The following is a 21,913-nucleotide window of genomic DNA, read 5'->3' as shown; positions in this document are numbered from 1 at the left end:
TGCACTGAAGGGGTTTTGTTCTTTCTGCCTTAATCTTCTCTGATAAAAGAAGGATAGAGGCATTTTCAAGGAACCTATTCTAGTGGCCCAAGAAAGCGTAGGAAGAAGAGTTAATTTCAGGAGAATACACAAGAATTGGAAAAATTTCACTTGGTTCCTCATAGAGATTAGGGACTCTTGCTGTCAACATGCTTTCGTCATAGAGGTAAAACTTAGCTAGATTGCCAGCTCTGTAGTGTGCATTAAGGGGATGGTGCAGCCCCAGAGTGTCACCTCTGGTTTAAAGAGCCCGGGGAGCAAAGGTTACTTGTGACTTTACTCTTAGGGGCCTGATGGGGCAGGCCTTCCCTTGGACCTTCTGGCCTGCTGTGGTGCAGGTGGGCTGCTGGGCTTCCAGCAGAGTGGGCCCAGCTTGTCAGGACTGCTTTAGTGAACACTGGGCTAGGCTCGCCTCATACTGGCCAGAAGGGAGGATTGATGGAACTACAGGGCACTCGCCACGTCCAGCTGCTCCGGGTGTCTGGGTGCAGAGGCCAGGCTCCCTCAGGGTTCTCTGCAGCCAATGGCTCCGGTGAACGGAGCCTCTGAGTGAAGCTCTCCTTTCCGTCAGGGGTCCGTTGCTGCCTGTCCCTGAGCATCGGAAAGCCTGTCTTAAGAGATTTTTCATATGATCACAGCCAAAGAACCCGAAAAGTTACTTCAGGACACATTTTTTTCCAATCCATTTTTTTCCCTTCAGACTCACGGTCAGACATGAATTAACACCGACCTTAATGACTGTTTTCACGAAGCTTGACCGGAAAGGGCTCACCGCTCTGATAAGAGGGACAGGACTGGACTGGAGTCTCTGCCAAGCCACAGAGCAGGAGTGCTGGTTGGGATGCCCGGCCTCGTCGGGCCACGTGGAGGAGTGTTAGTCCTTCAGGAAATTGCAGCACGTACCCCTGGGTCTGCCTCACGGGGCTCAGACCATGAGTGTGTGCGGTGGGGTCCGAGGCTCCCGGTGTCTTTCCAGTGGGTGTCTCTTGTTTCCACGTTGCCTTGAGGGACGTGCCTGTCCACAGGCAGTAGTGATGGGACTGTTTGCGTTAGAGGAGCACGGCTGCTCTAATGTAATATGAAGATGGGATCCTGGCATCCCGAGTCCCTCTCCAGCCGGGAAGGGCTTCCGTTTCTAAGTGTGGAAATGACTGTCCAATGCCACCTTTCAGAGCTGCATAGACAGGAGGCTGGGTCTGTTCTTTAGTTTTTGTTTGGTTCTTCACAAGGTGTACGGAGTGAGTCAGAGCCCTTCCCCTGGCTGAGCCCACTGTCCACGATCCAGACAGCGCTCGTGAGCCTCGGTTGGCAGGGATGCACGGCCGTCCTTCTCCCTGCTACCCCTCTGTGTACCCCCCTTTCGTGTGGACGCTGCTCCTCGCCAGGTGTGTGGGCTTCAGCCAGTGCAGCCGTCCCCTGCTCTGGGAGCCACACTGCCGTACGCGGTGGCCAGGGCCAGGGCAAGAGGCGCCTCCGTTCAGAATCATGGGCTCCAGTGCCTGTGTGGGTGTGTCTTTGTCCTGTGTTACTGGTTGCCCATCCAAAGCCGGGGCACTGGTGGGGAGAACAGTCCACTTACCTTACAAGTGAGAAGTAGCCCCACCCTCTGCTCGGCTTCGACTCAGGTCTTTCAGATTCTGGTCATCAGAGCACTGTCTTAGACCAAGGAACTCAAACCTCTCGACACCCAGATCTTCTGTGCAAAATTGTACTTGGCACCAGAGTTCAGCACAGTTATCTGCCAGATGTAATGTTGGCAAGGGCAGCATCGTAAAGGAGCCCTGCTCGGTCCCAGGTCTGTTCCTTAGAAGTGCGCGGAGCTGCTGGTGTAGAGCTGAGTCTGCTGATCTCGGTGGTGTGTTAGTGATAAGTCAGATACGGAGCATCCGAGGCTCAGAATGCTGGCCTTTCCCATCGGGTGTTTGGTCTCCTGTGGACACGTTAGAGTCCTTTGGGAAGAGGTGGGGTAACGTGGGCTTTAGAGTGAGGCACTCCTGTGTTTAGATGTTGTCATTTTCAGCTTCCGAGCTGGCAGGCTCCTGACTGTCTGAGGCTGAGTTTTCTCGTGTACACAGTGAGATCATAAGAGTTCTTTGTGGGACCGTGTGAGGACCACGTGTAAAGATTGTTGTGACGTGCCAGTGCCATGGCTGGCACATGGGGAAGTTCAGTGAATGGTGATAGTTACTACAGTCAATAAGAGATGGCCAAAAAGTCTCTCGAACCTTCTCCTTCCAAAACAGGGAGTGATTGTAGAGTCTTGCATTTAGTTTAAAATGTAGTTGCTATAAGTGTTTACAAGAGGGGAAAGAACAGTGCTGGTTTTTTTTAAGTGGCTTGTTGGGTTCCTTGATGTCTTGACCACTTACAGTCCTGGGAATGAGATCTGGCGTGGTCCTTGCCCCTAGGGACTCACAGATCTGGGGATGGTCATGTAAACCGGCTCCTGGAGTGTAATTAAACCTGCGGGCACCGTGTAGACGTCCCTGTGGTGCATCTTTACCTCTTAACCATAGTCATCCTTTTTTTTTTTCCTCCCTGTTTTGGACTGAACTTGTCTTTTTACAATAAGTGTGGGACTGAAGTAGATGTGGGAAAGCTAGACTTTGGCGTTTTCCCACTTAAAATAATATCCTTAGCGGATTGATGGGTCCTTGGAAGAAGTAGTCAAAGAGTTCCTAACTTAAAAGTGATGGTGAAAGGAAGTGGAAGGGAGGCAATGGAGGGAAATTAATCACGGTGCCGCTGATAGCTCATATGTGACTAGGGACAGGTGGTGACATGCGCTCAGACTTGTGTGAGAAAGTAGACGACTTGTGTGGAAATGCCTTGTGAAATGTGAAGTGGAGAGAGTCTGGAATGGACATTGTCCACTCTGGAGGAAGGCTGTGTTAAGAACTCCAGAGGGGAGCTTGTAGTGGTGGGGGCGGGGGGCTCCAAGCTGTTCTCTCCTGTCTGTCGACTCTGCTGTGACTCACTTGCTCAGAGACGCTCCCATGACCAGCCTGTCTCAGGTCCCTTCCTGTTAGTCACCATAACCTGTGCCTTTCCTTCCTGGCAGTCATATTTTGTAATTATCGTTGACCCTTGAACGATGTGGGGGTTAATCTGCGTATAATTTGTATTTGGCTCTCCGATCTGTGACTCCTCTGCATCTCCAGGTTCTTACTGTTTTGTTTTGTTTTTCTCTTGCCGTGCCATGCAGCATATGGATGGGGCTTCCCAGGTGCACCGGTGGTAAAGAACCCGCCTGCCAGTGCGGGAGATGTAAGAGATGTGGGTTCGATCTCTGAGTGGGGAAGATCCCCTGGAGGAGGGCATGGCAACCCACTCCAGTATTCTGGCCTGGAGAATACCATGGACAGAGGAGCCTGGTGGGCTACAGTCCATAGGGTTGCAAAGAGTTGGACACAACTGAAGCGACTTAGCATGCATGCATGCAGCGTATGAGGTCTTTAGTTCCCCAACCAGGGCTCAAACCCCCGCCCCCTGGAGTGGACGCACAGTGTCTTACTCACTGAACTGCTAGGAAGTCCTAGCATCTGTGGGTTTGCCCGTCCACAGGCTGTGTAGCTCTGCAGTATTTACTGTTCTCAAGCATTACGTGTAAGTGGGCCCATGCAGTTCAGACCTGCACTATGAAGGTGTCAGCTGTATGTGCTTGTTTTCTTACTTGTTTATTGTCTGTATCCTCCAGCAGACAAGGGCAGGCTTGCGTTAATTCAGTTCACTTCAGTCAGTCATGTCCGACTCTTTGCGACCCCAGGGACTGTAGCATGCCAGGCTTCCCTGTCCATCACCAACTCCCAGAGCTTGCTCAAACTCAATGTCCATCGAGTCAGTGATGCCATCTAATCATCTCATCCTCCGTCATCCCCTTCTCCTCCTGCCCTCAATCTTTCCCAGCATCAGGGTCTTTTCCAGTGAGTCAGCTCTTCATATCAGGTGGCCAAAGTATTGGAGTTTCAGCTTCAACATCAGTCCTTCCATTGAACACCCAGGGCTGATCTCCTTTAGGGTGGACTGGTTGGATGTCCTTGCTGTCTAAGGGACTCTCAAGAGTCTTCTGCAACACCACAGTTCAAAAACATAAGTTCTTCAGTGCTCAGCTTTTTTTTTATGGTCCAACTCTCAAATCCATACATGACTACTGGAAAAACTGTAGCTTTGACTAAACAGACCTTTGTTGGCAAAGTAATGTCTCTGCTTTTTAATATGCTATCTAGGTTGGTCATAACTTTTCTTCCAAGGAGCAAGTGTCTTTTAATTTCATGGCGGTAGTCACCATCTGCAGTGATTTTGGAGTCCCCCAAAATAAAGCCTGTCACAGTTTCCATTGTTTCCCCATCTATTTGCCATGAAGTGATGGGACCGGATGCCATGATCTTAGTTTTCTGAATGTTGAGTTTTAAGCCACCTTTTTCACTCTCCTCTTTCATGTTCATCAAGAGGCTCTTTAGTTCTTCTTCGCTTTCTGCCATTTAGCTGGTGTCATCTGCATATCTGAGGTTATTGATAGTTCTCCTGGCAATCTTGATTCCAGCTTGTGCTTCATCCAGCCTGGCAGGCATGCATGTGTATGCACTAAGTTGCTTCAGTCATGTCCTACTCTTTACGACCCTATGGACTGTAGCCCACCAAGCTCCTCTGTCCCTGGGATCCTCCAGACAAGAACACTGGGGTGGGTTGCCATATCCTCCTCCAGGGGATCTTCCCCACCCAGGGATCAAAGCCGCATCTCTTATGTCTTCTGCATTGTCAGGCGGGTTCTTTACCATGAGAGCCACCTGGGAAGCCCACAGGGACAGTCACTGTATTTTTATTCACCTTCGTAATTTCAAAGCCAAGTATCAGACCTGATATATACCACTCATTCAATAAACGATTTGCTGAATGGAGTTGGTTGGTTGGTTTAGTCGCTAAGTTATGTCCGCCTCTTGCGATCCCATGGACTGTAGCCCGCCAGGCTCCTCTGTCCATTGGATTTTCCAGGCAAAGAATACTAGAGTGGATTGCCATTTCCTTCTCCAGGGGATCTTCCTGACAGAGAAACTGAACCTGGGTCTCCTGCATTGCAGGCAGATTCTTTACTGACTGAGGTATGAGGGAGTAAAAGTCAGCAAAACGTGTGGGTCTTCTAGAAAACAGTGAGTCTGGGGACTGACTCTTGTGTGGTACCCCAGGCCGCTGTAGCAGCACCTCGTGTGGTTCTGGACAGGCTGGACTGCTGCCTTGTCTCTGCACCCCCTGTCCCCATGCCTTCCCGCCCATTTGAGACCCCGGGTGCACAGGGACTGTGCTGAGTCTCCCCTTCGAAAGGGAAGCCCCCTCTGGACCTTGGAACTTGGTGCTAGGGAGTCGGCAGCTGCCAGGCAGGAGCACATGTTCTGTTGGTGTCCAGAAACACACCCCTAGGCTCTGGCCGCACCCGGCGGGCTGCCCTGGGTCTTGGCCAGCAATGCTGCTTCAGGTCCTTCACTGTTGTGAGGGGTGCAGTGCAGATTCCAGTGGCGTGTGCTGCCCAGAGTCTGTTCTCTCAGGACATGGGCAAAAAGGTCCTGGTTTTGTTTGTTTCTTGACTTTTTTTTTTAATGGTGGTGTGACGGGGGAGAAGGCTAAGTGCCGAAGAATTGATGCTTTTGAACTGTGGTGTTGGAGAAGACTCTTGAGAGTCCCTTGGACTGCAAGGAGATCCAACCAGTCCATTCTGAAGGAGATCAGCCCTGGGATTTCTAGGGAAGGAATGATGCTAAAGCTGAAACTCCAGTACTTTGGCCACCTCATGAGAAGAGTTGACTCATTGGAAAAGACTCTGATGCTGGGAGGGATTGGGGGCAGGAGGAGAAGGGGACAGTAGAGGATGAGATGGCTAGATGGCATCACTGACTCAATGGACGTGAGTCTGAATGAACCCTGGGAGTTGGTGATGGACAGGGAGGCCTGGCGTGCTGCGATTCATGGGGTCACGAAGAGTCGGACATGACTGAGTGACTGAACTGAACTGAACTGAATGATGGGGGAGCCTGGTGGGCTGCCGTCTATGGGGTCGCACAGAGTCGGACACAACTGAAGCAACTTAGCAGCGGCAGCAGCAGCAACGTATGTTCTTAAAGTGCACAAATCTTAAGTATTACAAGTCCTGTGTGTACACACACACACACACACACACACACACACAGATGTGTATGTATATATACACCTCTGCATGTGTCCGTCGCTCAGCTGGGAGCCGATCAGTATAAAATCTGGGAGACAGGGATTTCTTACAGAAGTCGGACCTTCCCCACCATGGGAAGTGTTGGGGCAGTGATGGTCCAGATGAGGGGTTGGAGGTCACAGGGGAGTCCCTCTTCAGTCTGCCCAAGTCATCAGTCTGGGTGGACAGGTCAGAGCTCCTGGAGACCTGCTGTCCAGTGGGGCTCACCGGGGTCTGGTGCTGGCGGGGCCTGCTGTTGGGCAGCAGGGTCAGCGGCAAGAAGGGAGAGCTGGGTGGAATGGAGGGAGAGCGAGGATGAGCTGGAACCCCGGCGCCTCTGTCTCTGTTCATCTGCACATCCGACTTTTGAGACCTTCGGAAAGGTGTGGCCTCCAAACCTTGTACGAGTTGCATTTCTGACCAGTTCTAACTCAGAGCTCTGGGGGTTCTGGGAAACATAGTTCCCAGCTGAACCAAACTGACACAGTGCTGCCTGGCCACCCATGTGACACCGTCCAGATCAGGGTCCCACTGGCGCCCCTTGCCCCTTCCCTGACAGTGACTCCACCCCACCAGCCCCAGCCATTATTCTTGATGGACTTCTTCAACTCCATAGATTTGGGGGCTTTTGTTTTTGATTTTTTGGCTGTGGCTTGTGGCTCTTAGTTCCCTGACCAGGGATTGAACCTGGGCCCTTGGCAGGGAAGCACAGGGTCCTAACCAGTGGACTGCCAGGGAGCTGCCTCGCCTGTAGATGTGACTTGTGTTTGTCCTTGGTCTCTACAGAGAGGAGCCTGGTACTGTGTTCGCTCCTGTGCCCGTCTGCCTTCTCGTGCTCTCCGTTGGTCTGTGCTCGGCGTCCGCGTTGCTGCGTGAGGCGGTAGTTCACAGTAGTATTCCGTTGCTGCTGCTTATTTCTCATTTTGTATTTGGGTGACTTGCGTTTTAGAGTATTGTGAACTATAATGCTATATACAATAAATGCGTGTGTCTGTGTAACGCCATAAGCATTGTTGTACTTGTCTTTGGGTTAATATAGACATAGATTTCTTTCAGAAGTATTCCCAGGAATAGAATGTCTGAGTTTTATGGTAGAGTTTCTTCAACTTCCGAAACTACTACTGAGCAGTTTTCCACAGTGGTTGTAGGTTGACACGCTGGTTGTTGAGCTTATATTCTGAATGTCTAGTTGTTGGTCATTCTAATGAGTGGGCAGCGGTTTCTCACTGTGGTTCTGACTGAATTTTATTGATGACTAATAATATTGGGTACCTGTTCAGATGCTTTTTGGCAATTTGGATGTCCTTTGTGAAGTACCTAGTCAGGTATTTTGGTTGTTTTTCATTGAGTATCTGCTGGTTTCTTATGGGTTTGTATAAATCCTTTAAATATTCTGAATATGAGGCTTTTCTTCATTACAAGTAACCCTTTGGCTTTAAGGAAGTGTGTTCCTTCTTAACCTGGAAACAGATCAGGGTCCAGGCATGTTTGAGAAAGGAAGCCTTTGGGAAAAATGTGGTTATTTGTTGCTCCTTTCTTGGGGAACTAATATGTTGTAGGTTTGGATGTTAGCAGCTCACGTCACTTGTGGTTTTAAAAATAAAATATTGGACGCACAAGTATTTCTACGGCTTTTTAAAAATGGAACTTATCTTGAACACTCAAAATATGTACTCATAAACCAAAAATCCATTCCATAGGGATCTGCATACTTGTCGTGGCTCTGACACTCTGCTAAATTCTGGTGGTAGAAACCTGAGAGGAACTTGCTACCTCCAGGAGCGCCGGGTGGGAGCAGGGGAAAGGGGTGTGCCCAGAGAAGTGAGGAGCGAAGGTGTCCAGAGGGCCTCAGATGGGACGTGGAGCCGAAGCCGTCATGGGTGGTGAGTGGCCTCACGGCTGTGGTGGGCCTTGTGCAGAGACGACCCGAGGGGGTTGGCTGTGTGTGTGCGATGGGGAAGCATGTCCTTGACCATGAACCACGCTGCACAGGGAGGAGTGAGGCGGCTTCCTGAAGCAGCAGATAGATAGATAGAGATAGGTGTGTGTTGGCAGTGGAGAGTAGGCTGCTACTAGCAGCTAAGGAGTTCAGTGTGTCAGTGAAATGATGAGCTTTGCTTAGAAAGACCACTTTGGAAGAAACACGACATGCAAATTGGATTACAGAGTTGTGGTGGGGTCTACAAACTCATACACCCATGTCCATAGCAACATTATTGACAATCAGAAAGTGGACACGACCCAGGTGTCCCATTCGTGGATGAGCACACACATGCAATGTGTAATTAGTGGAACAGTTTTCAGGCGTGTTAAACAGCGCCAATCAGCATTGGAAACATTGTGCTCAGCGAGACAAGCCAGGCATAGGAGGACAGATGCTGCATAACTCTGCTTTTCTGAGTCGCCTAGAGCGGGCAAACTGGCAGCAACGGCAGTGGGCACTGCCTCCCATTCAGCAGCCCAGCACCTGTTGGAACAGGTTCATCTTCAGACTGGGAAGTTATTAAAACACCGCGAGATTGATGGAAATGTTCTTCTAAAACTGCTGTGGCAATGGTTGCATAGTTTGGTGAATTTACTAAAAAACCATTGAATCATACACTTAAAACAGATGACTCTTATGGTGTGTAAGTTATACGTCAGAGTTGTCTAGAGAACCACTCCCTCCGGCCCTGAGCGCTGCACCACGCCTGCCTGGGTGTGCTCTCGTGGGCAGTGGGGGCCCGCACAGAGCTCTTACGGCTCTCTGCCAAGCCCCGCAGGTTGTGAGTGAGGAACTGGCACAGCCTGGGCTCTGCCTTGGCTCCTCTGATCTGGCTGTGCCAGGGCGTCCAGCCCCTGACCTGGCTGGAGCATCCAGCCAGGGAGCAAGCCCCACCCGTCTGTTTCTTGCGCGGGGCTGAAGGGGAGGCGCCTAGAGGCCTGTGACCCAGTTAGTCCTTTATGTGGATCCCATTACTTTTCCCCCTCTAGCTGTTTGGCCATTTTATTGCTCTGTTATCACTTGATTTCAGGGTGAACAGGAATTTTAGTGAAACTCAAATCTTACAGTATGACTGTTTCTCAGCAGTTCCATTTGAAGGGTCATCGGGAGAGGTGGCTATCTATATTCTCTCACTGCTTATCATCTCCTGCCTTCTTTTCCAAATTCCCCAGCTGATTGAAAAGGAGGTAAACAGATTTCCCTGCCTTCAGCGTAGTGTCACTCTGTGCATTTGGACTGCAGCACACGAAGCGGGCGTGGTTCACCACCTGATTGTTACTAACTTCCTCTTCAGGAGCCAGACACTTCTGGACGGCAGAGACCTGGCCCACCTGTTGTATTGTCAGCGCCTGTTGTTAAAAAATACACTTGCTGTTAGACGGGATCGTGGCCTCAGTGTGAACAGGCGGGTTGAATCGCCCCACAGGAAGTAGGCAGTGAGCACAAAGAGAGGCTGCCCTTGGCCGGGGGTGGGGTGGTCATCCTCGTGTAACAGTTACTGCATCCTGCTTTGCTCATGCTGTGATACGAGAAGACTCTGGGGCTTCTGGTCAGATGTCTGAGACAGAAGGCTGCTTAGTTAAGGCCCTTTACAAGGTCTTTGTGTCTGATGTCCAGTCTCTGCCTCAGATGTGTAATTAGTGGAACAGATACAGTCCCTTTTCCCTGCCCACAGGGAGTGTTATTTCTGAAGGTGAAATACGCAGTTGGTACCCAAAAGGGGGAACCTCAGAGTGAGATGCTCCCAGATGACCTGGTCATGCTCGGCATCGAGTGGTCCTGTCTCAGCTGAGGTACTGAGGTCCCCCAGCTTGCAAGAGGGCTTCCTGGAGGCAGGCCCGCCTCAGCCACAGGGGGTGAGAGGGTTGGGCAGTAGATCATGCCTACTGCCACCCCTAGGGAACACTTGGTACAGCACGTCAAGTCCCAGTGACTCAGCCAGTGAGAGCTTGGGCACGGGTCTCAGAAAATCTGGCTGTGGTCAGGGAACAGCATGTCACCCGAAGCTTGCCGCTGCTGGACCAGAGCAGGATGCTGAAGGCGGCCGTCCCCCCACGGCCGTGGGGTGCTGCTGGTGTTTAGGACGTGGGCAGATGTGGAGCAGAGCCTTCAGGCCCTAGGGGGGCCTCGTTGCCTAATGTTGTTGGTGCTGAACTAAGTGAAGATTAATTAGTCCTCTGTGGAGAAACCTTGGTTAAGTGTTGGCCTTGAGCCCAGAGTAATTGGAATTTTGGAGCCCGAAGGTCTCATGGCAGTTGATTTTTGGCAATTTGTCTTTGGGAGAAAAGAAACTCAAGTCTTGGCTATACTTCAGCATCCACCGCCCCCCCCCCCCCCAACTAGACAGGAAGGGGGTCATCCCTAGGGCAGGGGTGGCGTAAGTAAGGAGGAGTTGTGGGCTGTGCCCTTTCAGGAGCCTGCCAGAGTACAGCTTGAGTTCACAATATTCCTTAAGCGTAAGGAAATGAAGTTTGTTGTTACCTCCCCCCGACCTTTTCTGTTTTTTTTCTAACCAGATGGACTCTTTCTCTCCTGAAGGGGTTGGGCTGTAGCTGCAGGAGTGATTGTCGATGGTCAGAGCTCAGTGGAGTCAGTAGGATGAGAGGGCTGCTTTGAGGAGTGTCCGATCCAGAGAAGATTGTGTTTTGCTGGGGAATTATGCCTTAGCCCCATGCCCCACCCCACCCCCACGTTTTTAAAGATTTTTTTTTTTTTTTTTTGTGGGACCAGTTTTAAAGTCTTTATTGAATTTCTTACAATATTGCTTCTGTTTTCTGTTTTGGTTTTTTGCCCACGAGACATGTGGGATGTGGGATCTTTGCTCCCTGACCAGGGATTGAACCTGTACCCACCCCCTGCATTGGAAGGTGCAGTCTTAACCACTGGGCCACCAGGAACATCCCAGTCCCATGCCCTCTTAAGCTAATTGGGAAGGGAAAGTATATTCTGTAGAACTGGTTTATGATTAGCCCTCATGGTTAATTTCTGCTTTGGAAACAGCTGAGAGGAGCGGCTAGTCGCACTCTCTCCCGAGGCCCGGAGCTGAGGCAGATCGGGTCATTTTGCCTGGTGTGTGGGTGGAGGTGAAGAGGTTGTCATCGACATGTGAGAGATCTTTTTCCTCCTTTACCTGCTGGCCTCCTGAAACAGCTCTGTCATCGCACTCCTGTTTTACAACCAGTCTTAACACCTGCTTTATCACCTCCTTCCTTCCGTGTTTCCGTCTCCAAGAACCATGTGGGTAGCCGGTGAGTCTTCTCCTTTAGACCGTCTAGCCCCCGGGGAGCTTAGACATCACCGTGTTGGTGACCAGGGACACTGTAGTATCTGAAGAAGCTGTAAATGAGGTCCTGAAACGTCGACTGAAAACAAAAGTCCTTTTCTTCATTGAGAACTGTCCAGAGCTGCCTCAGGTACTCCCTTTGGCCACTTCCGAGTCCTGCTCTCCGCCCCTTAAGTCAATAACAAGTTAGTAACAGACGGATCGTCACGTGTCCTTTTTCTCCTTTCTGGATTCTGTGACAGTAGACTCTGTGGCCCACATGAGCCTCTCATTCTCTCTCTCCTCCTTCCCATTGCCACATGTGCTGAGTGCAAAACAGAAATGAGTGCCTCTTCCTGCCAGCTAGCACCCCTGAGCTGCCGGGAGGCAGACCTGGGCTTTACCCCAGAGCAGTGGGGAGTGTGGAGGGGAGGAGGGGCGGCCCAGGTGAGCAGGAGCACGGGGGTGGAGGGCAGGGTGTGACGGCCGTGCTGCGCGGGGGAAACACACGACTGCACGTGGGGCTCCGCGCATGTGCGTCCAGGGCGGCTGAGGACGGCGGTCTGTGTGTGGGTGGGAGGACGCGAGGTGGCTGCTAGACCTCTGGGGCCTTGGGAACCTTGCTGAGGCTTTGGATTACTTCCTGGAAACAGTGGGCTAGTGGGGGATGTAGCAGATCACATTTAAGGGAAGAGATCACATTTTTTCTTTGAAAAGTGCGCTCAGCACTCCTGTAGGGAGTTTAAGATTGAGAGGCAGTTGTAATGGTCCAAGCTGGAGACCACAGGTGTTCCACCAGAATACAGACAGGGAGGTCCTAGAGAGTTCGAATCAACAGGTCTTTGCTCTGAGGTGATTGGATTAAGGGGTGGACACAGAGCAGGGTCTGAAATGACCCCCAGTCTTCATTGGCGGGTGGACAGTGGTGGCATCTGAGCGCGTAGGGGGAGAGAGCCGGGGAAGATTGGCGGGTGGACGGTGGTGGCATCTGAGTGCGTAGGGGGAGAGGGCCGGGGAAGATTGGCGGGTGGACGGTGGTGGCATCTGAGCGCGTAGGGGGAGAGGGCCGGGGAAGATTGGCGGGTGGACGGTGGTGGCATCTGAGCGCGTAGGGGGAGAGGGCCGGGGAAGATTGGCGGGTGGACGGTGGTGGCATCTGAGCGCATAGGGGGAGAGAGCCGGGGAAGAGAGCAGTGTCCCGTGTGCACTGCTTAGTCGGGGACCCCATGGAGTGTCTGCATGAAGATGTCCAGTAGCGTTTGGCTGTCAGGAGCAAGGTCAGCAAAGATATAAGCGTTGTGGGGGGGTCGTCCAGTTTATGAAGAGAGGGGGGCAGCCGGAACAGCTGTAGCCGTGTGAGGGAGCTGAGCAGTGTGAGACCAGTTAGTGGCTGAGAGCAGGAGGCCGAGCCAGGGAGAGGAGGGTTTCCAGGAAGAGTTCCAGAAAGCGAATAAGTGAGATAAGGACTGAAGTGTCAGCCTTTCACGCCGCCCTTGGTGGAGTGATGGAGACAGAAGCCAGACTGAGAGGCAGGGGAAGGTGAAAGGGCTCTCCAGGGGGTCCAGCGGTGGGGACAGGCGTGTAGAGGGGAGTTAGGAGGACGGGGAGGCAGCAGAAGGGAGGGGCCGCAGCTGGAGATGTGCACGGGGAGGAGGTGTGGGAAGGCGGGAGTGGGGAGTACGGGCGGGCGCACAGAACGTGAATGACCTGACGCCCTGAGCTGTACACGTAAGGATGCCCCAGACGTTCGATCGTAGATGGGGCCAGCTTCAGAAGAGAACGCAAGGCCCCTGACTGGCGGGACATCCCGAGGGGCGCGAGGACAGCGAGTGCAGGTGGAGAGGCAAAGGCGCTGCCTCTGCCCCTGCAGGCGGGGTGCCGAGAGTGGGCAGGTGGGCGCGGATGGGGGCCTGAATCCAGCCAGCCTTGCCCCCACCCAGGCTGGGTCCCGGCTCAGTGTGGGCCGCGTCAGTGTGCGCTGCCGGCTTGTCTTCCTCCTGCAGCTCAGAGGAGCCGCCTCCCCACCCCACTCCTGAAGCTGTGGTGTCAGGTGTCTAGCTGTCTGTTGGTGCCCCCCACCTTCTCCACTCATCCCTGGGCACCTTGTCACAAGCTGGTGGGCGGTGCTGCTCCCCCTTGTCGTCAGCCCCAAGTGAGGGCTGCAGACACCCTGGCTTATGACAGCAGCATGGATTTCTGAGGCAGATTTCACACACACACACACACACACACACACAACTTGGATCTGGAAAGCTTGTAGGTCCTTCACTTTATCTTTTGGGGCAGGTGGGCTGGAGCTGCCATGTAGCATTTCCTGACACTGATAAATTCTTCTCTGGAACCAGATTCTTTGATGGGGGCGGGGGGACAGTTACTCTGAAACTGTTTGGCTGTGAAAACAAAGCTGCCTCCAGGTCTTGGCTCCTCTCCTGCTGGGTGGGGCCCGTGTGAGCAGGTGTGGCCTTGGAGAAGGCCTGGGTCCCCTAGTAGGACCCCTCATAGGACTCCAGGTGTGCATGTTCCTGCTCTCAACCTGGTGGCTCTGAGCGCATTTTCATTTGATTCCTCTTCATCTCATGTCCCAGCAGAGTTCTGCCTGAACCCCAATGCCACCCGTCCGTGCACTAATCTGAGAGGTACTTGTGTGCTGCTCTGAGTCAGAAATGGGTTCTGGGTGCGACGGTGCAGCAGGGAGCAAAGGGCAAAAGTCCTTGTTCTCACCGAGTTCACATTCTAGAGAGGAGGACCGGCAGTAAATAGCATTTACAGTACGTCGGATTGCGGTGAGTGCTTCAGGGGGAAGCAAAGATGAGCCGGTGTGGGTCAGGGAGGGCCACACCGAGGAGGCAACACCCGAATAGCAGCCTGGGGTGGTGAAGGTGCGGCACACACGTGCCAGCTTTTCAGAGAACGGGCGCCCCGTGTGGAGCGAGGTTTTCCTCTGTTCCCACGATGTTTCTAGGACCTGACACAGTGCTCGGCATGCAGCGGCTGCTCAGTAGTGTGTTCTGCATGTACAACTGGACCTGGGGGACAGTATTTCAGATGAGGGGACACTGAGGGCTTGCAGGCAGCAAGGAGGCCCGTGTGGCGAGGGGCCGAGCATGGGGGCCACAGGAGGAGAAGCGAGAGGGTGAGGTCAGGGGTGTGGGCTCCCGGGACCTTCTCGGGGGATCCGTGAGCTGAGAACTCTCACGGTAACACTAGGCTGGAGGGGCTTGTCTGCTCACTAGCTTATGGTGGGGTTTTCTAGAGCTGCGTGATATACGCAGCAGATGGAGGGTGCAGGAAGCAGGTGTGAGAGCCCAGTTGTCTTAAGTCAGATGTTGTCACTCTAATCGCTAAATTTTTGTTTTGGAAAATATTTTATGAAAGAGAATCTTAATTGTGTTACTGTGTTTTAGTTCAGTCTCTCAGTCGTGTCTGGCTCTTTGCGACCCCATGGACTGCAGCACGCCAGGCTTCCCTGTCTGTCACCAAGTCTCAGAGCTTGCTCAAACTCATGACCATTTAGTCGGTGGTGCCATCCAACCATCTCATCCTCTGTCATCCCCTTCTCCTCCTGCCTTCAATCTTTCCCAGCATTGGTCTTTTCCAGTGAGTCAGTTCTTCGCATCAGGTGGCCAAAGTATTGGAGCTTCCGCTTCAGCATCAGTCCTTCCAATAAATATTCAGCACTGATTTCCTTTAGGATGGACTGGTTGGATCTTCTTGCAGTCCAAGGGACTCTAAAGTATTCTCTAACACCACAGTTCAAAAGCATCACTTTTTTGGCACTCAGCTTTCTGTATAGTCTAACTCTCACGTCCATACATGACTACTGGAAAAACCATAGCTTTGCCTAGACGGACCTTCATTGGTAAAGTAATGTCTCTGCTTTTTAACATGCTGTCTAGGTTGGTCATAACTTTTCTTACAAGGAGCAAGAGTCTTTTAATTTCATGGTTGCAATCACACTGCAATTTGCAGTGATTTTGGAGCCCCCCAAAATAAAGTCTATCAGTTTCCATTGTTTCCCCATCTATTTGCCATGAAGTGATGGGACTAGATGCCATGTGGGCCATTGTAAAAATGTTGGCTTTAATGCTGCTTTGGGAGCTTTGTCCATCTAGGGGGAGGGGTCCTGGAGGGGTCTCCGGGCAGCCCCGCTGCCATCCTTGTGGGGTTGTCATGTCCCTTTGGGCTGCCACAGGGCCTCGAATCAGCAGAGCCTCTTGAGCAGCTGCCCTGTGCCTGGAGCCTGGTGCACGGGGCTGAGCTCCAAGGAGCGGGGCCAGCCTGTGTACAGGTAGACAGCTTTTGGCTGTGCTTTTCCACAGCCTCAGTGAGCATCTCTGTCTCTTTCCTCACCTGCCCACCTGGATCCTCATGGCCCTCAGACTCTTGGTCTCTGTCCCACAGCTCTGGACTCTTGGTAGTGACTAGGCTGAGGTTCCCCTCCTGTCCTGCCGTGAGTCCCTACGCCAGCCCGAGTAGTGCTGGGTGACTCACAGGTGCTGTGTGGTCCATCACTCCCTGCGAGGTGCCGCTGCAGGATGCAGGCTGGGGAGCAGAAACTCGGAGTCCCTGTGACACCAGAGCACCCTGGCCTTTATTGACTGAAGGGCTCCGTCTCAAAGAGGCAATACGGTGATACATTGTAAGAAGAATCCTGGTTGTGTATCCTTGCTCACCTCACCTGAAGCTGCCTTTCTGGAGGCTCTATGCCTGGCGGCCGTGCATTGTTCTGACGGCACTGTTTCTCTAGCTGTGCCTCGAGTGGTTCTTCCTTCATGGCAGCTCGGGTCTTGGGCTCTAGGGCCGGAACCTGGCCGCACCGCTCTCCTGCTGTGTGACTCTTAAGTGTCTTTAAGCAGCACTTTCCTGTCTGCAAAACGCAGGTGGTAGATTGCAGTGGAGGCTGAGATGCTGTCTGGATCTGACCTCTAGTAACTCCTCAGCGTTGGCCGCTTTCACGACAGTCCTTGTATCTTCCATGTGAACGTCGGAGTTTGGCAGGAACTTGCTGGCAGGCCTTCTCCTCCAGCCCCTCCTGCCCAGTGCCCTGGTCACACCCTCTGGGACAGGCAGGGGTGGGCGGCGGGCACAAAGGAGGCTTCACCACATTCTTCTTTCTTTCAAAAGACAGAGCGGTCTTGAGTTCTCTCATTCTGTTATGTGAGTAGCCACTTACTTAGCTTAATGTAACCTTTTGTGAATGGGATTATCAACTACTAGTTAATAGTAACACTTCTGTCATTTACTGGGTCTGGCTGTGTACCCAGCAGTGCTAACATTTTGCATTCATTACCTCAATTCCTGCAAAAAACCCTTTGATTCATTGAACATTGCCTTCATTTTGCAGGTGAAGATAACTTCCTGAGATCCCGGGCCTGGGGCTAGTGTTCTTTTTGATTCTTTGTTTTTCTGGGTTGTCTGGGGGCAGGCATCTGCATTTGCATTGGCATCAGCTGTTATGTTTACTGGTGTTTGGTTCTGACTTGGACTTTCTTTCTAGTATTTGCTTGGGGTGACAAAGGGCAGGGGTCATTTCTTTTTAAAGTTCAGTTTTATATATATTTTATTTTTTGATCCTTCAGTATTTTATTTTTGTGATCTCTCTATATATATATTTACAGAAATGTTTGATTGACATGTGGCTGACCTGTGCTGTAGAGCGCAGTGACTCAGTTGTACACATAGATACTCTTCCTGTGTTTTCTCTTCCCTCGTGGTCTATCACAAGGTACTGAGTGTGTTCCCTGTGCCATACAGTAGGACCTTATTGTTTGTCTGCTCTGAGTATAATGGTTTGCATTTACCAGCCCCAAATTCCTTGCCTATCCCTCTCCCTCCCCGCTTCCCCCTGTCAACCACGGGTCTGTTCTCTACGAGCAGAAGTCCTTTCTGACTCATTGGTCAACTGTGTAGGTGTTTTTCCTGAAGAAATAGATTGCTATTGAAGAAAGTAAAATAAAAGGTTTTGAGAAAACACAGTATTGGGGATGAGTGTTGTTCAGAATTGGAGACTTGGAGGAGAACCCAGAGGTCATGGTCCAGGCTCTTCCTGGCCCCCTCTAGAGAGGGCTGTTTCATAGCCAGAATAAAGTGGTCTGAGGGCCCATAGCAGAGTGCTGCATTCATAGTTGCTCTTCCGGCCCACCCGTCTGCTCTTGCATAGCCCTCACGTTAGATAGAAGTTTTCTCTGTCACCTCCATCCACTTCTCCGCCTCCTCCTCCCCAGCCACGCAGGGACCCCAGACAGATGCCCTTGTCAACTCCACAGACACTAGAGTGTTTCTGCTGGAGCTGCAGAGACTCAGTCCCTGCCCTGAGCCGGTGGGGTGGGGGTGGGGATGCTCAGTCACGTGCTTGCGGAATTAGGACTGGTGGGCAGGACTAAAGAGCAGAACCAGGGAATGGGGAGGGCCACCTGGAGGCTTCTGTGTCCTCAGCATCCTGCCAAGTGTTCATCTGATGCTAAATAGGATGGAAAGTCAGAGAACAGGGAATGGAGCGAAGTCAGGAACAAGGATCATGAAAAGGTCTGCTTTCCTTCTTGTGTTGTAAGCTGCTTCCTGGGAAGCAGAGAACCTTATCCCAGGGCCGTGAGGGATGAGAGGGCTTTGGGACCAGAGCTGGGAAGCAGTTGGGGTGACAAAGAGCTTCATTTCCAGATGGTCTGATTTAGTTAGCCGCCCCAGGCAAGGGACTCAGTGTCCCCATCCACAGATGATGGTGATGGCCTGGGCGGTCCTTTTTAGAGAGACTGATCAAGAACGCAAGGCGTTTGGCCACCTTGGTCCTTGTTTCCGCAAACACGAAGAAATCTCTGTAAGTTTCCTCCTAATGACATTCTAAAACAAGCCTTCCTGTTTGCCTGCCTTCTAAGGTCTGTTCAGACAAGCAGCGCCTCTGAGTGCACTAGGAAGGGAGCATTTCATAGATTCCTTCGTACGGGTCAGCTTTGCACACATGCTGGTATATTAGTGGTGGAGAAGCTCAGGAGAAATTTAACCAAACTTGGCTCTGATTTTTTATCCTTGAAGTGTAACTGTCATTTTGTTGTTTTGATTCTCTTTCCTTTTTCTATCTTTAAAAATAAATCTCCTCCACCCCTCAAGTAACCACCCATCTATTCTAAGAGCCAGAGATTGAGTGTTCTCAAACCAGCCATGAGTCAGTGACAGCCTCTTGCTCTTATAAATAGAAACATAGACTCTGTTCCCGCGTGTTCTTCATAGGCTGTCTCTCCAGCACTTTCCTTTCCACAGCCAAGGAATGTGCTTCTGAGTCAGCAGTCAGCTGCCGAGGTTGGAGCACTCAAGGCAACGCCAGCGGCAGAAACCGCACCGCCGCGGGAGACCGGGCCTCCCTTACTCCTCCAACCTCCCTCCTCAGACTCCTCACTTTCCTTGTTCCTTCCTTCCACACCTTGGCTTTTCAACCCCCCGGATTTCTGGCACCTTCCGGCTAGGTTTCCAGGTCTGTAGGTTCCTGCGATCACGACTGTTGGTTTTCCCAGGCTGCTGGGACGTACACAGCCATGGGTGGTTCAGGAGAGGCTGGGGGAGCACGACCTGGGTTTGACCTTAAGGAATGAGGGCATGGGGGCGATGGTGGAGGGCCTTCTGTCTGCCCAGCGGCCGTCAGCGTGGACCAGCGCTGGGCAGTGCCCAGGCCGCACGCGACGTCCCGCCAGCAGAGCTGCAGAACAGGCACTGGAGTGTCTCTGCTGTGGCCTCTTGGCTTGTTGAGGAGGAAAGCTGAGGCAGCCCGAGGGAATTGATCTTGTGTAGTCTTACCTCGGGCGGCTGTCACACTGTCCCAGGAGCCACCTTTCCTCCACTTATCTGCTGTCATTAGTGACCTGGGGTGAACTCCCGTGGATGGGCACTTCTCCGCGTGTGCCTCCGACTGGAGCCTGTTCATTTGAAAGTGCTTTGCATCAGCAGAGGGGGTGGGGCGGCAGGTGTTAATGAAGGAGTTTGTGTGTGGTGAGGTTTGAGGAAATGGGCAGCTCTTTGGAGGTATTTATTTCAAACATACAGCCAGCCAGGGAGTGTTGGCCCATTCTTCAGAGTTCTTTGAAAGTAGATGCCGAGACTTCGGGAGAGGGAGAGGCTTTTAGAAATGCATGTTGCAGGATCTTGAGTGTGTTGAGGTCAGCTGAAACACAGAGGTCCCTCGGGCTCCTTGCTCATCCTGGCAGGGAGTGGAAGGCGGCTCCTGCTCTTTAGGAACAAAGAAAAATCATCCTCTTTCTTGACGAGAGGCGGGACGATAGGTGGGGCGATTGGAGTTGGTGCGGTCAGTGCTTTCCAGACACTGTGGCTGGAGGAGTGCCAGTCACCTGTGAACACAGGTAGGCAGGCAGGGGCCGGATCACGGGAGCCCTCTGCTGCCTCAGGAATGGAGCAGATACAGCTGCAGAGGTCCCGCCCCGCCCGGGGCAGGAGGCAAGGAGGGCGCCCACGGAGCACACACCCTGCCACCTTGGTTTCTAGTCGCTGGCTGGCTGTTCCCCTTTCCTCCACCTCTGGACAAACACATCTGGTTTTTTCTGCCACTTAAAAACTTTGACCACCTGACATTTCTAAGATGACCACTGGCTTGTAAGAAAAATAATGGATTCTTGAGAAATTTTAACGTATTTCTCTTGCTGCGTTCTGCTATCTAGAATAAGCTTGCTTTGGGGAGACTGAAGGTTAGTTCCAGTTCCATTTCTCGCTGAACTCTTGGCCCTGGGGGTGCTGGGAAAGGCTGTGTTTTTAGCAGTGTGTATAGGAGGTTGTTGAGTTAGTGATGTATTTGAGATGAGAAGCAGATCAGCGTGTGTCAGGTAAAGAATTACCACCTTTGGCCTCCACAGAACAGGTCACGGCATCTGGGCCCATCGCTTAATGGCACGTAGATGGGGAAACAGTGGAAGCAGTGATGAACTTTATTTTGTTGGGCTCCAAAATCACTGCAGACGGTGACTGCAGCCACGAAATTAAAAGACACTTGCTCCTTGAAAGAAAAGCTATGTCAAACCTAGATAATGTATTAAAAAGCAGAGACATTACTTTGCTGACAAATGTCTGTATAGTCAAAGCTGTGGCTTTTTCAGTAGTCATGTACGGATGTAAGAGTTGGACCAAAAAGAAGGCTTAGCATGAAAGAATTGATGCTTTTGAACTGTGGTGTTGGAGAAGACTCTTGAGAGTCCTTGGACAGCAAGGAGATCCAACCAATCCATCCTAAAGGAAATCAACCTTGAATATTCATCGGAAGGACTGAAGCTGAAGTTCCAATACTTTGGCCACTTGATGTGAAGAACTGACTCATTGGAATAGACCCTGATGCTGGGAAAGATTGAACGCAGGAGGAGAAGGGGATGACAGAGGATAAGATGGTTGGATGGCATCACCGACTCAATGGACATGAGTTTGAGCAAGCTCCGGGAGATGGCAATGGACAGGGAGGCCTGGCGTGCTGCAGTCCATGGGGTCACAAAGAGTCAGACACGACTGAGCGACTGAGCAGCAGCAACAACGAGAACATGAGGACTGTTGTGTTTGGTGACGAGGGAAACCCTGGAAATGGCAGTTCCTTGTATCTAGAGTAAACCGCCCACACCCTCAGTTGATCTGGTTTAACTTTGTAATACATGGCAAGGTGTGGGGAGAAGCAGAGTGTTACTAATCCTTTCCAAGGGGCTTCTCACCTCCTGAGAGCTTTAGGACGGAAGGCGGGTCTCTTCTGTGGCGCTGCTTCTGGACGGAGCTGGGAGGCAGGCAGGTGGCATCCTCAGCAGACAGTTGGTGGCTCCCTTCGCCCTCGGCTGCCTTGCTGGGTAGTGGGTCACTCCCGCTTCTACAGAGCTGAGCTCTGGTGAGGCCCTGTGTCTCGCTCAGTGGGAGGCGGGGACGCACCGGGTGGCCGCTCACCTGGAGCCCCAGCAGTGAGCCCTGTGGCGGGAGGGCTCCTCTCACCTCCTCACTCGCTCAGGGGAGAGTGGGGCTGAGGGAGGCAGCAGTGTCCTTGGGGTGTCCGCACGTGGACCCCGGGCCACGCCGCTGCTCGTCCTGTTGGCCTGCCCTGCTCCTCTGCTGCCCCACTACCCTGGCCCTTGGCCCCTTGCCTCCCAGCTCTCACAGTACTTCTAGGTGGTGATGGTGCGTGAACGTGGTCCTCTGAGACCTCCCCACACCCTCCCCTGCGTCTGTACCGTGTCCACTTACCCGCCCCCAACCCACCCCGTGCCTCTGTATCTCTCCAGACAGCCGTCTGTGCTGCCGCCCCTTCCGTCCGCGAGTCTCAGATCTCAGGGGTGGAAGGGGCGGCAGCACAGACGGGTGGCCGGAGCCCTGGACCGTCCTCTTGCCAGGACTCTCTGTGCAATCTGGCCAGCCTCGAGTGGGCGGCTCCCACCTGGACACCGGGCCCCCTGGGCCTCAGCCTTGGCCG

General features: G+C 52.3%; 1 protein-coding gene across 1 annotated transcript in view; it reads left to right on the top strand.

Moving 5' to 3' along the window:
- MICAL3 (microtubule associated monooxygenase, calponin and LIM domain containing 3) overlaps positions 1-21,913 on the top strand; it is a 102,919-nt gene that overhangs the window by 44,449 nt on the left and 36,557 nt on the right. The window lies entirely within an intron of this gene.

Source organism: Bos indicus, chromosome 5 (genome assembly GCF_029378745.1).
Source record: "Bos indicus isolate NIAB-ARS_2022 breed Sahiwal x Tharparkar chromosome 5, NIAB-ARS_B.indTharparkar_mat_pri_1.0, whole genome shotgun sequence".
Taxonomy (NCBI): Eukaryota; Metazoa; Chordata; class Mammalia; order Artiodactyla; family Bovidae; genus Bos; species Bos indicus.
Note: the sequence above shows the minus strand (reverse complement) of the source record. Positions and strands in the feature narration are given on the sequence as shown.